Source organism: Ursus arctos, unplaced genomic scaffold (assembly GCF_023065955.2).
Source record: "Ursus arctos isolate Adak ecotype North America unplaced genomic scaffold, UrsArc2.0 scaffold_7, whole genome shotgun sequence".
Lineage (NCBI taxonomy): Eukaryota > Metazoa > Chordata > Mammalia > Carnivora > Ursidae > Ursus > Ursus arctos.
Genome location: NW_026623089.1, coordinates 68970718 through 68987078, shown reverse-complemented (window position 1 = coordinate 68987078; position 16361 = coordinate 68970718).

Below are 16361 nucleotides of genomic sequence, written 5' to 3'. Positions count from 1 at the left end.
CAAGGTAGTGATTCGACCAGTCTATATGTTTTGCTATGCTCCCCACAGGTGTGGCTACCGTCTGCCACCACACATCGCTATTATGATTCTATTGACGGGGGCAGGGTGAGGGGCGCCTGGGTGGCTCAGTCGGTTAAGTGACCGACTCTTGATTTCGGCTCAGGCCATGATCTCAGGGTCGTGGGATCAAGCTCCTTGCTCAGGGGGGAGACTGCATAAGGCTTCTCTCTCTCCCTCTGCCCCTCCCCCCCCACACTCCTCTCTCTAAAAACAAAGCAAAACAAAAACCCAATACTATTGACCATATTCCCTATGCTATACCTTTTTTTTTTTTTAATATTTTATTTATTTATTTGACAGAGATAGAGACAGCCAGCGAGAGAGGGAACACAAGCAGGGGGAGTGAGAGAGGAAGAAGCAGGCTCCCAACAGAGGAGCCTGATGTGGGGCTCGATCCCATAACACCGGGATCACGCCCTGAGCCGAAGGCAGATGCTTAACCGCTGTGCCACCCAGGCGCCCCCTTATGCTATACCTTTTATTCCCGTGACATATCCATCCTGTAACCGGAAGCCTGTACCTCCTACTCCCCTTCATCCATTTTGCTCACTCCCTCCACCCCCTCCCCTCTGGCAACCGCCAGTCTGTTCTCTGTAGTTACAGGTCTGTTTCTGCTTTTTGTTTGTTGTTTGTTTATTCATTTGTCAGAGGAGTATTGCTCTTACCCTATTTTACAAATAACTGTAGCTCAGAGAAGTTAACTAACTGACCTGATAGCACACCTCTAGGGAAATGGTAGAAATGGATGAAAAATCAGGAACTCACTTATATAGTGAGCAAATGAGCCAAGATCCAGTCCAGGACTTACTGACTCTAAAACCCATATGTTTAGCTATGAATTTATTTATTTATTTATTTATTTATTTATTTATTTATTTATAAGATTTTATTTATTTATTTGACAGAGATAGATAGAGAGCACAAGCAGGCAGAGCGGCAGGCAGGGGCAGAGGGAGAAGCAGGCTCCCACCAAGCAGAGAGCCCAATGTAGGACTCGATCCCAGGACCCTGGGATCATGACCTGAGCTTAAAGCAGACACAACTGACTGAGTCACCCAGGCGCCCCTAGCTATGAATTTATTAATTCAATAAATATCTATTGAATTCCTAATGCAACAGGAGGCAGAATACTGTAGATATCAATAGCTTGGGTTCTAGAGCCAGAGCTTCTGTATTTGAATCCCGGCTCTTCCGATTTCAAGCTGTGTGACTTCGTGAAAGAGACTCACGTTTTTGTGCCTCCATTTTCTCATGTTAAGGTAGGCATGGTAACATAACTACTTAATTGAATTGCTCTGAAAAATAAGTCAGTTAAGGGGCACCTGGGGGCCTCAGCCAGTAAGTGCCTGCCTTCAGCTCAGGTCATGATCCCAGGGTTCTAGGATCGAGTCCCACGTCAGGCTCCCTGCTCATCAGAGAGTCTCCTTCTCCCTCTCCTTCTCCCCCTGCTTGTGCCCTCTCTCTCTCTCTGTCCAATAAATAAATAAAATCTTTAAAAAAAAACTCAGTTAATACATTTAAAGTGCTGTAGGCAGCTCTTGGCACATCAGTGATAGCTATTCCTCTGCTAGGAACAATGAGTAAGTCCGGAAATGTCTCTGCTTTCATGTGCTGGGGGTGAAGATAGGGAGAAGGTTCCCTATTTAGAGAGACTGGCTGGAGGGAGGCTCCTCCCAAGAGGTGGCATTGTACCAAGTCCTGACTCTCGCGAGGAAGTAAACCACGCAAAGATCCTGCAGACGAGTGCTTTGGGAAGGACACAAGTGCAGGTCTTGGGATGTGGATTTGGCACATTCAAGGCGGGGCTGGAATGGCTGCGGGAGAGTGAGCAGGTAGGGGTGAGGTAGGACAGGAAGTCAGAGAGGGTATCCGGCCAGATCCTGAAAGTCCTGAGGACCTTGGCAAAGAGTCTGGATCTTTTTAAAGCATAAACGGAGCGATCAGAGAATTGAGAACAGAAGAGTGACATCATCTGATGTTAGTTCTCAAGACCTCAGTCTGGCTGTGGTAAGACATCCCCGGGCTGATAACAGAGGGCAAGGGCAGATTCAGGAAATCGGTTGGGGGTTAGTAGGAATTGAGGCAAAAAAAAAAAAAAAGATAGCATCTGAGATGAAAGTGGTAGAAATGGAGGTGAGGACAAGTGGTCCAATTCAGGATATGTTTTGAAGATAGGTTGTGGAGGATTTGCTAATGGATTTGCTATGTGCTATGTGGGGAGAGGGAAATCAGTGACTTCCAGTGTTTGGCCCCAGTCAACAGGTGGGTGTGATTCCTTTAAGCAAGACAGGAAGTATTTCAGTCCTGATCCTGTTAGAAGAAAGAAATTGTACCTGTTATTTTAACAGAGGTAACTTAATATAAGTATTTTAGTATTTTTAAAAGCCCTGGGTATTAAAGAGCTAAAAGCGCGAATGAGCACTAAGGTATCCCTGAGGTCGTGCCCACAGGAAACAGTGGCCACTCGCAGAGCTGGGAGAACATAGGGAATGATGATGCTTAGCAGCCTTGAAAAGGAATCCCATAGAACCGACAGTAAGATGAGAATGGGAAGCGGCATTTTGCTATCCTCTCTCAGCTTAGAAGAAGAGCCCCAAAGAACGAGGATCCAGAACTTTGAGAAGGGAGTGCCAGGTGGATGGCACCGCTGGTTTCTCTACTGAGATATAACGGCATCCAGAAAAACTTTGGGCTGGAGTGGCTGCTGGTGGTGGGGTCAACTGGGGCCAGGTGAAACAGCATCGTCAAGGTCACACTGACAGGAACAGGAAGCCAGGACAAGAAGAGAAAGCAGATCAGAAACAGGCGGAGTCCCCTTTCCTCCCGCAGGCTAAAGTCTTCTGTTAGCATCCCCCGCCCCTTAAGGGAGTGGCTGGCAAAGCAGGAATGTGGTTGGTCAAGTCCCAGCCCAAGCAGCACAAAATAGGAATTAGAAGGGTGGGTCCAAGCTGAGAGCTTTCTTAACAACAGACAGAGAAAACTTGGTTTGGGGCCACATTTAGGGAAAGAAGAATGAAGAATTCTCTTCTATGGATCCCGGATGATGACAGATGTAGGTGTTGAGGAGACAATGGCTTATACAATCAGGACATCAAAGAAAGGTTGAAGCCAGACGCAGAAATTTTAGAGTCAACGGCTACCATGCCTGGGTTGTCTTCATAAACAAAAGAAACCAGTAAGGCCTTAATAACTGGATCCTTGACAACTAATACTTTCTCTACTGAGCTGTATAAAAGCACGCTCTAATTGTATTTCCATAGGTCAGTTCAGCTCATTTTTCTTTCTGCTTAAAATTTTGATCATGTGGGATCTAGAAAAAAAGGGAAGAATCTAGATACAATCTTGTAATCTGGCAAAATAAGTTTAGGGTTTGGTGTAATGGTAGAAACAATGTCTAAATGTCCTCTATTCCATGATCCTGCTTTTGGTAAGGGTTATAAATAAGTGATCCCACATTATAACTGCCTTGATTTACAGAATGAAAGTTTCTGTCCATGGCATTTTATAAAATATAGCACTGCACAAAAAATAGAAACATTCATAAGTTTCTTTAACTGAACCAAAATCATGACAGGTATTAATTAGATATTTTCTACTTACATCATTATCATTTGAAAAGACCTTAAAACACTTTACAGAAGTTCCAAGTAATTAGTCACTGCGAGAACCCTAGACATTGATAGAAGCAGATATTATAATACCCCCCATAATTATGGAAAAGGCAAGACATTACTTATCTTCCAGAGTCCCAAGGATTACTCATTTTAGGATTTAGACACACCGAGCATGCTTGTAGGTCTGACACTGGGGCGGCCCACCATGAGTTTATGGCACGCAGGACTGAAGAGTCTGCTAAGAAAGAACTCATCCAGGGCAAGAAGGTTGGCACACAGCTGTGCCCAGTATTAGAGCCCCGGTGACGGTCAGGCATGGGCAAGTGTGGCGTTCGTCTGCCCGGAAGCAACTGTTCTGACCCACCTCCGTGGATTCATCTCTGAGATCCAGGCAGAGATGTGTGGCCGAAAAATAAAAAATAAGGTTTCTTTCCATAAAACTTTGTAAGACTTTTGTTTTTCAGCAAAGCATTTACTGCCCCCCCCCCCCCCGCATTCCTTACTCCCTTCTTCTGGTAGCATGGTTTTCCCTTCTTTGTGGAATTGCCCCACCTTATATTTTATGATGACTTAATGATGCTTTCAGTCTTGATATCTTATCTCGCAGCTGCAGTGATTGACTTGGGGAAAAGTAAGTACCTGACTCAAACTGGGACAGATTTTGTCTTTGGTGAGATGTTGTGTATGGCTGTTGAAAGAGAGAAGTGGTTTCTCTCCTCCCAGCTTGCTGAGGGGGAATGGTGCACATCCCGGTTGCTCGGAGGCAGTCTCTCATCAGACTCATCACACTCACCCCGAAGGCAATCTCTTCATGTATGAGGGGAAGAGCCTGAGAGGGAGATGCAAGACTTTGAAATGGTCAGAGATAAATAGGGACCAAGGAGGGGGCAGTGGAGAGAGTAAAAGGGGGAGAGCGCATGGCGAGAGAGTGATTCTAACATTGTAGAGGTCTCTAAAGACTCTAAAACCCTATTGTAGATTTCCTGGTCACATATGATCTAATATATTCCCATTGTCTTAAGTTCAGATAGTTGTTTAACAGCGGTTAGTGTAAAAGTGGAGGAAAGGGATTTTGTTATAATACCAGAAATATGAGGCCCAAAGGGGCCTCTTTAGAATGCGGCCGAGCTCTGTACCTCAAGTGCCCTGATACATTACCAGCATCATCAGAGAAATATATCCAGAAGCTATCTAGAGGCAGAGATCAGGGCCTTAAGAATTGGCAATCCTTGAAACAATTTTAACAGCATCAAAAGGGGGCACCTAGGTGGCTCAGTCGTTAAGCGTCTGCCTTCGGCTCAGGGCGTGATCCCAGAGTCCTGGGATCGAGCCCCACATCAGGCTCCATCACTGGGAGCCTGCTTTTTCCTCTCCCACTCCCCCTGCTTGTGTTCCCTCTCTCCTGGCTGTCTCTCTCTCTGTCAAATAAATGAATAAAATCTTAAAAAAAAAAAACAGCATCAAAAGGCAACAGAAGTGGTTAGAAAGGGCAAAGGAAGCTTTAGTCGAAGTGAATGAGGGGTACAGTGCCTTTGGTATGCATGGCAGTGCCCTTGACATTGACCAGACGTGGCCATCCTCATGAAGTTTATAATCATTGATGTGCCGTACGGGCTATAAGCATATTGCCCAAAGGAGGGTGAGCAGAGTTCAGAAGAAGAGAGAAAAAATGAGCAGATACCATGTGAAAGCCTAAGTAAGACCCCTCTGAGGCTTCTTGGAAAAGATGGGGATGGGGGCAGGTCTTTGAGGCGCAAGCAATCTTGGGCATGGCTCTAACTGTAGATGCAATCCTGCGTTTACACAGACTGAAGACATCTGAGAAAATGGGTCACACAAAGCTTTGCTTTCTCAGCTGGCAAAATGCACGCACAGATGAATGATGACCACGCTAAATGCTAGAACCATGTGCTCATCTTCAGCCGCGTAGGGAGAAAAGACTCATTGAGCCTCTGGAATTGACACGGGAACAATAAAGCTGGAAACAGGCATTAAGATTGTATCCTTGGGAAGATTGGCAAAAGCTGAGCTGGCGCCAAAGCCAGGAACAGAGCCAACATGAAGAGGAGCAGGAAAATCAGACTGTGAGGAATGATCCAAGGATAGAGCTCGCCGGGGCTGGCAAAAGAAGCCTCCACTGTCCAGACAAATGTACTGTGGCAGGGTCTCTTTAGAATCCCTGTCTGGGAGGCTGAATTCACATGGTTCAAGGGCAAAGGTCTCAACCCAGAGTCTGGGAAACACATTTTTCTCCAAGCCACATAGAGAGGAAAAACGTGTCCAACTTGAGAATTAGAAGACGACTTTCGAATCTCATCTTTCTAGTTCTCTACTGAAGCTATAAAGTCAGAGTATTTGTTATTTTTAATCATGAGGATAAAATGAGATAGGATAACGCACTTTGGAAAGCTGCAAGCTTTAAAAAACTAGAAGATATTTTACGAACGTGTAAGTCACTGTAATCAGCGTGGTCCGCAGCCCCTGCAGCCTGCCCAGCTCCGCCCTTGGGTGAACACTGTGTCTCTCACCTTTTTCCATATCCTTCCTCTCTTCCCTTGGCCTCCGCACTTTTTATTTCTCTCCCACATTGCACAAACAACACACGTATAGCCCCTCTCCAGGCTGCCCTTATCTCTAAGTCGAAGTTGAAGTTCTTCAGAAATTTTATTATTTAATACTTCTAGGAAATTGCTCCCTTTGCATTGCTATGAATTTTTGTGTGATGTACGGATGAGGATTGTGTATCTTTGCCCACATATAATGCTGATAAAGGATTTAATTTAAGGAGTTTAGCTAATGAACTCATTAACTGATGTGAGAAAACTCTTGATGAGTCCAATACTTTGGATCAGGGGATTCGACCGCATTTTATGATGCTTTTAATTAAAGCAGACACTGTGAGACCTGTTTCAATTTACAACTACCAGCAGAGTCAATACAGTAAAATAGATCCTGGTAGTAAGAGCACGTATCCCCTGTTGTCCTGAAGAGGACAGTGGTGCCAAACAGCCAATCAATTGTGGCAGTACTCTCGAAATAACTACTGGTTGTTATTGTCCCTCTGAAAATGCATTATTCTGAAATGTAAATGAGTAATGGATGAGTCGGTGAAGGAGAGAGATTCCTGTCATTACAAAAATTCTGGGTGTAAGTGAGCGGAGCGTCAGCTGGCAAAACCTACTCACAGGGAAAACATTAACATCTTAGCAAAAATGTAGAGAACCTCATTTTGCTCTGAGGAGAAACTGAGTTTGATTCCGAATGCACGTTGACTTTGAAGACATGATAATAACAGGAGGAAATATATAATACACGAATACATTCTATCTGCCTAAAAGAAGGAAAAGGACCTAATCAAACACATTATGTAAATTGACTCAAGAAAAAACTAGAAAATCTCAACAAACCTATACCAAGTGAAGAGAGCTAATCAGTAATAAAACTGCCCAACGAGGAAACAACTGGAACGAGATGGCTTCACTGGTGAATTCCACCAAACATTTAAAAAAGAATTGATAGCAATCCCTCCAAACTTTCTCCAAAATAGAAGAGGAGGGATCATTTCCTAACTCATTCTATGAGGCCAGCATTAACCATAATACGAAAACTAGATAAAGACATCACAAGAAGAGAACATTACAGACCAGTATCCTTTATGAATACATGATGCAAAAATCCTCAACAAAATACTAGGAAGTTGAATTCAATAGCATATTAAAAGGATTATCCCCCATGACCAAGTTAGATTTATCCCATGAATGCAACAATGGTTCAAAATGTAAAAAATCAATCAATGTAATATATAACATTGTAACAAAGTAAGAAACTACATGATCATCTCAACACAGTCAAGGCTTTTGAAAAAAATTTAACACTCTTTTCTGATAAAAACTCTCAGAAAACTAGGGACACAGGGGGACTTCCTTAACATGATAAAGAGTAGTATGGTGAAACATCATAAGGAAACATCATATTAAATGGTGAGAAACTAAAAGCTTTCCTCCTTAGATCAGGAACAAGACAAGGATGCCTTCACTCATCTTTGCTACTCAACATTATGCTGGAAGTTCTAGTTAGAACTACTAGACAGAAAAAGAAAGCACCCAAATAGGAAAGGAAGATGGAAAACTATCTTTATTCACAGATGATATGATCCGACATACAGAAAATAAGTAGCCCAAATAGTCCCAAATAATCCGCAAGAAAGCTACTAGAACTAATACATGAATTCAGCACAGTTGCAATTAACGTAAAAAATGACTTAGGTTTCTATACACCTATAATGAACAATCTAAAAAGAAAATTAAGAAAACAATTCCATTTATAGTAACATCTAAAAGAATAATATATCCAGGAATAAATTTAAGAAAGAGGTGAAAGACTTGTATACTGAAAACTCTAAAACATTGCTGAAATTATTAAACAAAACTTAAATAAATGGAAAGACATCCCATTTCCCAACATTAATGAGTAGGAAGACTTAATATTGTTAAAATATCAATACTACCCAATGCAATCTACAATTTCAACTCAATCCCTATCAAAATTTCAACAGCCTTTTTAGAAGAAATAGAAAAGCCTACCCTCAAATCAATGTGGAATTTTAGTGGGCCCTGAGTAACAAAAAAGAATCTCAAAGAAGGGCAAAGTTGGAGGACTTAGACTTCTTGCTTTCAAAATTTACAACAAAGCTATTGTAATCAAAACAATGTGTCACTGGCATAAGAATTGACATAGACCAATGGAATAGAATGAAGAGTCCAGAAATAAACCCATATATCTATGGCCAATTGATTTTTGACAGGGTTCCAAGTCTGTTCAATGAGAAAAGAACAGTCTTTTCAACATATGGCATTGGAAAAACTTGATTTCCACATGTAAAAGAATGAAGCTGGACCCTTCCCTCACACCACATACAAAAATTAACTCAAAATGGATCAATGACTTAACTATAAAGGCTAAAACCACAAAACTCTTAGAAGAAAATACAAAGTCCATTCTTTGTGCTTTTGGATTGCATTCTTAGATATGACAGCAAAAACACAGGCAACCATAGGCAAAAATAGATAAATTGGATTTCATTAAAACTAAAAACTTTTGTGCATATAAGGGCTTTACCAAGAAAGTGAAAAGAGTCTGCAGAATGGGAGGAACAATTTACAAATCATATATCTGATAAAAGTTTAGTATCCAGAATATAAAGAATTACAACTCAACAACAAAGAGATAAACAGCCCAGTTTTTAAATGGTCAAACGACTTGAATAGACATTTCTCCAGAGAGCATATACAAATGGCCAATAAGTGCATGAAAAGATTCTTAGCATCTTTAGTCATTAGGCAAATGCAAATAAAAACCCTGAGATGCCACTTCATACCTATCATTACTATAATAATCATTCTTTAAAAGTGGAAAATAACAAGTGTGAGTGAGAATTTGGAGAAATAGTAATTATTGTAGATCGCTAGTAGGATCAGAAAATGATGCAGCTATTATGAAAAACAGTTTGATGGTTCCTCAGAAAGTTAAGCAGAATTACCACATGACCTGGTAATCTCATTTGTAGGTATTGACCCCAAAGCACTGAAGACAGAGGTTCAAACAGATACTCGCACACGAATGTTCATTGCAGACTTATTCATAAGAGTACAAATGTGGAATCAAATCAAGGGTCCACTAACAGATGCGGTACATAATACAAGGGATACTATTCCATAAAAAGGAATGACAATTTGATACTGTGACAACATGTCTGACTTTGACAATATTATGCTATATAAAATAAGCCACAGAAAAGACAAATATTGCATGATCCTACTTATATGAAATACCTAGAATATGCAAATTTATAAAGACAGAAGTAGATCGGTGGTTACAGAGGGGTGGGGGAGGGGAATGAGGACTTTAATGGTTACAAAGTTTCTGTTTGGGATGATGAAAGATTTTTGGAAATAGTGGTGTTGGTTACACAACATTGTAAATGTAATTAATGGCACTGAACTGTACACTTAAAAATGTTAAAAATGCAATATTTTATATTATATATATTTTACCACCATAAAAATGTCTAAAAGATTATGTGCAAAATAGGTCATATCCCTACAAGTAAAAGCAAAAACTCTACAACTTCTAGAAGGAAACATAAGGGGAAAATCTTCACCACAAAGATGTCTATAATAGTTCACAAAGCATTAAATATAAAAGAAAACAATGCTAAACTGGATGTCATTAAAATTTAAAACACCCGCTCTTCTGTAAGCACCATTAAGAAAAAAGCAAGCCACACACTTGGAGAAATTACTTTTAATGCATGTACTAAGCCAAAACTTGGATCCAGAATATATAAAGACCTCACACAAATCAATAACAAAAAGACAAACAATCCACTTAAAAATAGGCAAAATATTTGAAGACACTTCCCAGAAGGGTGCGTACAAATAAGCAATACATACCCGAAAATATGTTCAACAGCATTAGTCATCAGGGAAATATAAATAAAATTACAAGAAGATATCACTATACAACTGATAGAATGATAACGATTTAAAGTTTGACAAGGTCAATTGTTGGCATGGACGTGGCATCAAGAATTCTCATAACTGTAGCTGGGAATTTCTGCTGTAATATGTACAACCACTTGGGAAAGGAATTTGGCAATTTCTTCAATAATCAGCTACCATAGAGCCCAGAAATTCCCTTTTTGGCCAAGCTTCACTCAAGAAAGATGAAAATGTGTCCTCATAAAGAGTTACATACAATTGTTCACAGAAACTCTACCTCATAACCCCAAACAGGAAACAGTCCAAATGTCCATCAGTAGGTGAGTAAATACACAATCATGGAAGCTGTGATATGTCTACACAATGGAATAATACACAGCAATGAAAGTAACAAATTCTTGGTATCACAACAATCACATAATGTTGAAGGGAAAAGAAGTCAGGCATAGAAATGTACATACTGTATGAGTCCACTTAATGAAAGTTCTAGAAAAGATAATGAGAAGAACAGTGGTTGCCTGGGGTTGGAGTTGAGGTGAGAAGTTGACTGGGAATTATCACAGAAGAACATCTTTTGGTGATAGAAATGTTCTATATCTTGATTCTGGTAGTGATTGAGTAGGTGTATATATTTGTCAAAATTCACCAAAAATATATACATCAATTGAATTATACATAATAGATACATTAATTAAGATGATAAAAAATTGATGTCATGAAAGAGATGAAGGCTCAGGAACATTCTAGATTATAGAAGGCCAAAGGGATAATAAATAAATGTGACACTTGAACTTTATTTGGATCCTGGTTAAAAAAAAAAGCCAATAAATAATATCTTCATACAAAAAGATTTTTTAAAACATGTAGAATGTCTTTGAACTGCGGCTGAGGGTAATGGGCAGCCATTATACAATTCCATCAACTCCTCTGTATTTTGAAAGCTTGCATAATAAATTACTTGGAAAATAAGTATTTACAATGTAGGACAAACCATATGATTTACAATAATGTGAAAAAAAAATCCTCAGCAAAAGGCCTGAAACTTCCTCCAGTTGCAAACTGTTGTCATACTTATGGGTCGTGGAACCAAAGATAATTTTTTAATCTTTCAAAGCTTTTCTATTTTCCAAATGTTACATATTACTTTCATGAAAGAAATGGTTTTAATTTGAAAACTTTCAAATTTAAGGAGTCCTTTTATTTCATGATTGCAAACTAAGACCCAAATCAAATTTAAAGTACATACATGGTTTTAGGGTTCATATCAAACCAGATCAAAAGTATTTTTTGAGTGATTGCATGAGTGAATCAACTATTTCTAAATCTTATGTATAGGCCATACGTGAAAATGTTTCATAAGTAAAGTTATTTTATCATCATACATTCGTACTCTCTACAGAAAGAAAGCCAATATGAAAAAAGTCAAGTGGTAAGAAAGATCTGCTTGTTACATCAAAAATTATTTTCTCTTTTTGCTGAATTACACATAAATGATCAGAACTTGTTCTAGCCATCAAAATCTGCAGTTTAGTCTTTCCTCACTGCCCCATTGACACCACTGAACTTTGGTGAAGTCTCCTTTCTCCTTGGCCCACAACCAAGACTCCTGGAGAGGGATAACTTTTTTTGAATTATACGCCATTTTTAAGTAGCTTACTTGCTTATCCATTATTTTACTTGAAAACCTCAGAAAGTGGACTATATCGATACAGCATTCTTTCAGGTACTTCTATTTTTTTAAAAGATTTTTGTTTATTTATTTGAGAGAGTGAGAGAGAGAGCACGAGTGGGAGGTAGGAGAGCAGAGGGAGAGGGACAAGCAGTCTCCCTGCCGAGCAAGGAGCCCAACATAGGACTCAATCCCAGGACCCTGTGATCATGACCTGAGCTGAAGACAGATGCTTAACCGACTGAGCCACCCAGGTGCCCCTCAGGTACTTCTATTAAGATCTTGTTATGTTGACTATTTTTTCATCATGGACTCTTTCACTCATGAAGCATTTATGAAGTATCTATCATGTTCTAGGCAGTATTGTAGGCACTGAGAACTCGCTGATAAAAAAGATATATAACCCTTCCCATACTATACACAAAAACTAACTTAAAATGAATCATAGGCCTGAATGTAAGAGCTACAACCACAAAACTCTTAGAAGAAAATATAGGAGTAAGTCTTCATGACATTGGGTTGAGCAAAGCCTTCCTGTGTACATCACCAAAAGCACAAGTGACAAAATAAAAAATAGATAAATTTGACTTCATCAAAATCAAAAACTTCCGCACTTCAAAGAACATCATCAGGAAAATGAAAAGATAATTCACAGAATGGGAGAAAATATTTGCAAATCAAATATCTGATAAAGGATGTAGATCTGAAATATATAAAGAGCTCACACAACTCAATAATAAGTAGACAACCCGATTTTAAAAATGTGCAAAGGATCTGAGAGACGCTTCTCCACAGGAGATCTACAAATGGCCAATACTGACACAGTTACTCGCCATCATTAACCATCATTAATGAATGCAAGTCAAAACTACCAAAATACCCAGTAGGATGGCCATAATCAAAACGGCAGTAATAACAAGTGTTGGTGGGGAGGAAGATCGTAACCCCTGCATACTGACATTAGAGATGTAAGATGGTACAGTTGCTTTCAAAAGGAGTTTCTCAAATGCTTAAACATCATAGCGTTACCATATGACCTGCTAATTCCACTCTCAGGTACGTAGTAAAGAGAAATAAAAACATATGTCCACACAAAAACTTGTACATGAAAGTTCATTGCAGCATTATCCATAATGGCCCCAAAGTAGAAACATCCCAGATATCCATCAAATGATGCATGAATAAATAAAATGTGATACATCGCTTCAATGGAATGAAGTATTGACACATACGTGTTCCAACGTGGATGAATCTTGAAAACACTACAGTAAGTCATAAAAACACCACACAGTATATGATTCTACTTGTGGACATGTCCAAAAGAGGCCAATTGGAGACAGAAAGGAGATGAATGGTTGACCAGGAATGCCAAGAGTTGGGGGTGGGGAGGGGTGTGAAGTTGTTGGGCAGAAATCGGGAGTGACTGCTAACAGGTACGTGTTTTCTTTGGGGTTGAGAAAAATGTCCTAAAACTGATGGTAGTGGTGGTTGCTCAACTCTGTGAATCCACTAAAAACCACTGGACTGTGTACTGTAAGCGGATGGATTAAATGATATGTGAATTGTATCTCAATAAAGCTGTTATATTTTTAAAAGGGCATATGAGAACTCTGTCTTCATAGTCGAAATTCATAACTAAAATGTCTGGATTTCATGGTATGGGAACACAGCAAATATAGGCAAGCAAATAAATATGCCATGTTAATTTTTTATTTTGGTAAATACCAGGGAGATAACAGAACAGGGCAGTGGGAGAGGGATAACTCATTTTTATTTTATTTTATTTTATTTTATTTTATTTTATTTTATTTTATTTTGAGAGCCAGCAAGCGTTGGGGGGGGGGGGCAGAGGGAGAGGGAAGCAGGCTCCACGTCCAGTGCAAAGCCTGATGTGGGGCTCGATCTCACAACCCTGAGATCATGACCCGAGCCAAAATCAAGAGTCGGGTGCTTGATCGACTGAGCCACCCAGGCTCCCAGGAGAGGGAGCATTTAAAGTGGATGGTCAGGGAGAGCCTCTTAAGGGGGTTGTGGAAGCCAGAGTGATTGGAATGGTAAGACCTACAAATACACAGGCCAAGTGCAGATTCTTAAAGCCCATTTCATTACAACTCTTCAGAAAAATACGGCTTCCATCTTGATACAGTGTACACGATTGAAAATCTGTGGAAAACAGAAACAAAGATCTAAGATTTTAATTACTAATTCAATGAGCTTCGTGCATATTCAGTTACTGGGTGGGAGACGGTGTAACTAAGTCAAGACAGCAAATAATCTAATGGCTTTGGAAAGCAGTTAAAATACCCACATACACTCCCACATACAGAGCACCTGCCGTTCTCCACCCAGGCACCTTCCCTGTGGCTCGGTCTCCGCGGTGAGCTGCCAAAGCCCCAGATGAACAGTGCTGGCAACGGGGATGTCATGAATATTGCACAAAATAAAATTCCCATAATGGCCACCAGTGTGGTATAAAATCTGGAGAGCATGAAGATACGCTTTGTCACATGGCAGCTGTGCCAGGTTTGAGAATACGGTGCTGACAGACATTAGTGATGTGGGTGCCAGGGTGATGTAATTCATCTGTACATGCCTGCTCAAAATGTAATTAGGGAGAATTGATCCATTTCAGCAAAGACTGGCTCCCCACGGTACGCGCCCCCACTTGGAATCATGGCACCACATGCTGCTGAAACAGCCCTTGACCTGAGCTGCCCCCGAGTATAGACTGCCCCAGAATGCAGCAGCCGCAGAAGGCAGAGCAATAGCTCTGGGAAGCCCCAGCCTGCACGCAGAAAGCTAGATTTCCATAGAGGTGTTTTGTCTTACCTCACCTCCTAATTCTGGTTCCCATGGCCCAGGTCACCATGCTGTTGGAAATAGTGTTTTGTGCTATTTTGGAGGCTCGATTTATCTTTAAAATGGGTACAATAATGTATTTACTGACACTGTTTTAAGAAATGAAAAGGAGGGGCACCTGGGTGCCTCAGTTGGTTGGGCGGCTGTCTTTGGCTCAGGTCATGATCCAGGGGTCCTGGGATCGGGTCCTGACTCCTGGGGAGTCTGCTTCTTCCTCTCTCTCTGTGCTTCCCCCCACTCGTGCTCTCTCACTTTCTCTTTCTCTCTCTCAAATAAATAAATAAAATCTTTAAAAAAAAAGAAATGAAAAAGGGAATAATTTACAAACAAAATTAAAACGGCTGAGGTTCTCTTAGAGCAGAGAGCAGGATTTTACTCCAAGTTCTGTAGGTTCCTTTGAAGAAAGGTGTTTAATGTGCTTTGTTTCTTGACCTTCAAATTACCCCTTGTCACAGCTATGGACAACAATTCACGTGCGTACCGGACTCCAGTCACACAGAACAAGAAGTGTTGTTCAAAGAAACGTTTAGAATGAAGATCTCGTTTACTACTTTATTGAATCTAATACAACTATTTATATTTTCAAAATATGTGACTTTAACCAGAGGGGAGGAGAAGGGCCTACAAGGAGAAGAGAGATAAAGACCCGCCTATTGTATGCCTAAATATTGGAAAGTTAGAAATGAAATTATTAAGCCATTAAGTAAAACATGTTCTGCTTTGACATACAGACCTTCACAAGGACCTGCTAGGCCAGCCTCAAAGTCACAACTCTTGGACTTGGGAGCATGATCTAGAATGTGATGGCCCCCAGACAGCTGGCTCTGCCTACCTCCCTTCTCTTCCATCACCCCTTCTGTCCAGAGCCAGATGGGCCTTGCAGCCTGGTGTCGTTGTCTAGCTCTTTCCCCAAGCTCTGACCTCGCAAGGAGCTGTACTTCAGCTACCCCTCAAGCGCTTGGAAAGATGGTCTCGGAAGAGTCCCAGGCAGGTGAGGAAGCGGGCTGGGGCTGTTGATCCAGGGAATTCCAGGGTCCTGGGATCTTAGAGTGTAGTCTTACAGGGGACAGCAGGCCTTGAAGCAAGTCCCACTGGCTTCACTGACTCCTTGACACATGGTGAGGGGTTTGGCTGGAGGAGAGCCAGAGTGGGACCCTTTTAAGTAGGGGGCCTGGGACGGGAGCCTCTCTCAGGCCTGAGAGAAGTACTGTTCACTGGCAATTGACTAACATTTTTTTTTTAAGATTTTATTTATTTATTTATTTATTTATTTATTTATTTATTTAGTGTGAGTGTGAGGAGAGGCGGGGGGAGGGGCGGAGGGGAAGAGAGAATCTCCAGCAGACTCTGTGCTGAGCGTGGAGCCCGACACAGGGCTCGATCCCCCAACCCTGAGATCATGACCTGAGCTGAAATCAAGAGTTGGATGCTTAGCCGACTGAGCCACCCAGGCACCCTGCAAATGACTCACTTTTTAAGTAAATTTAATCAATATTTTCTTAAAATAAGAAGCTCTTCTTTGAATTTAAAAAAGGGAAAAAGACAAGTAAGGTGTCATCCATTTACTCATAAGGTAAAGGAATGTTTCCCTACTGTGAGACGTTTGTACTGGTGAGATGCTTGAAGACGACGTTTGGACAATCTCGTCTAAAGCACTAT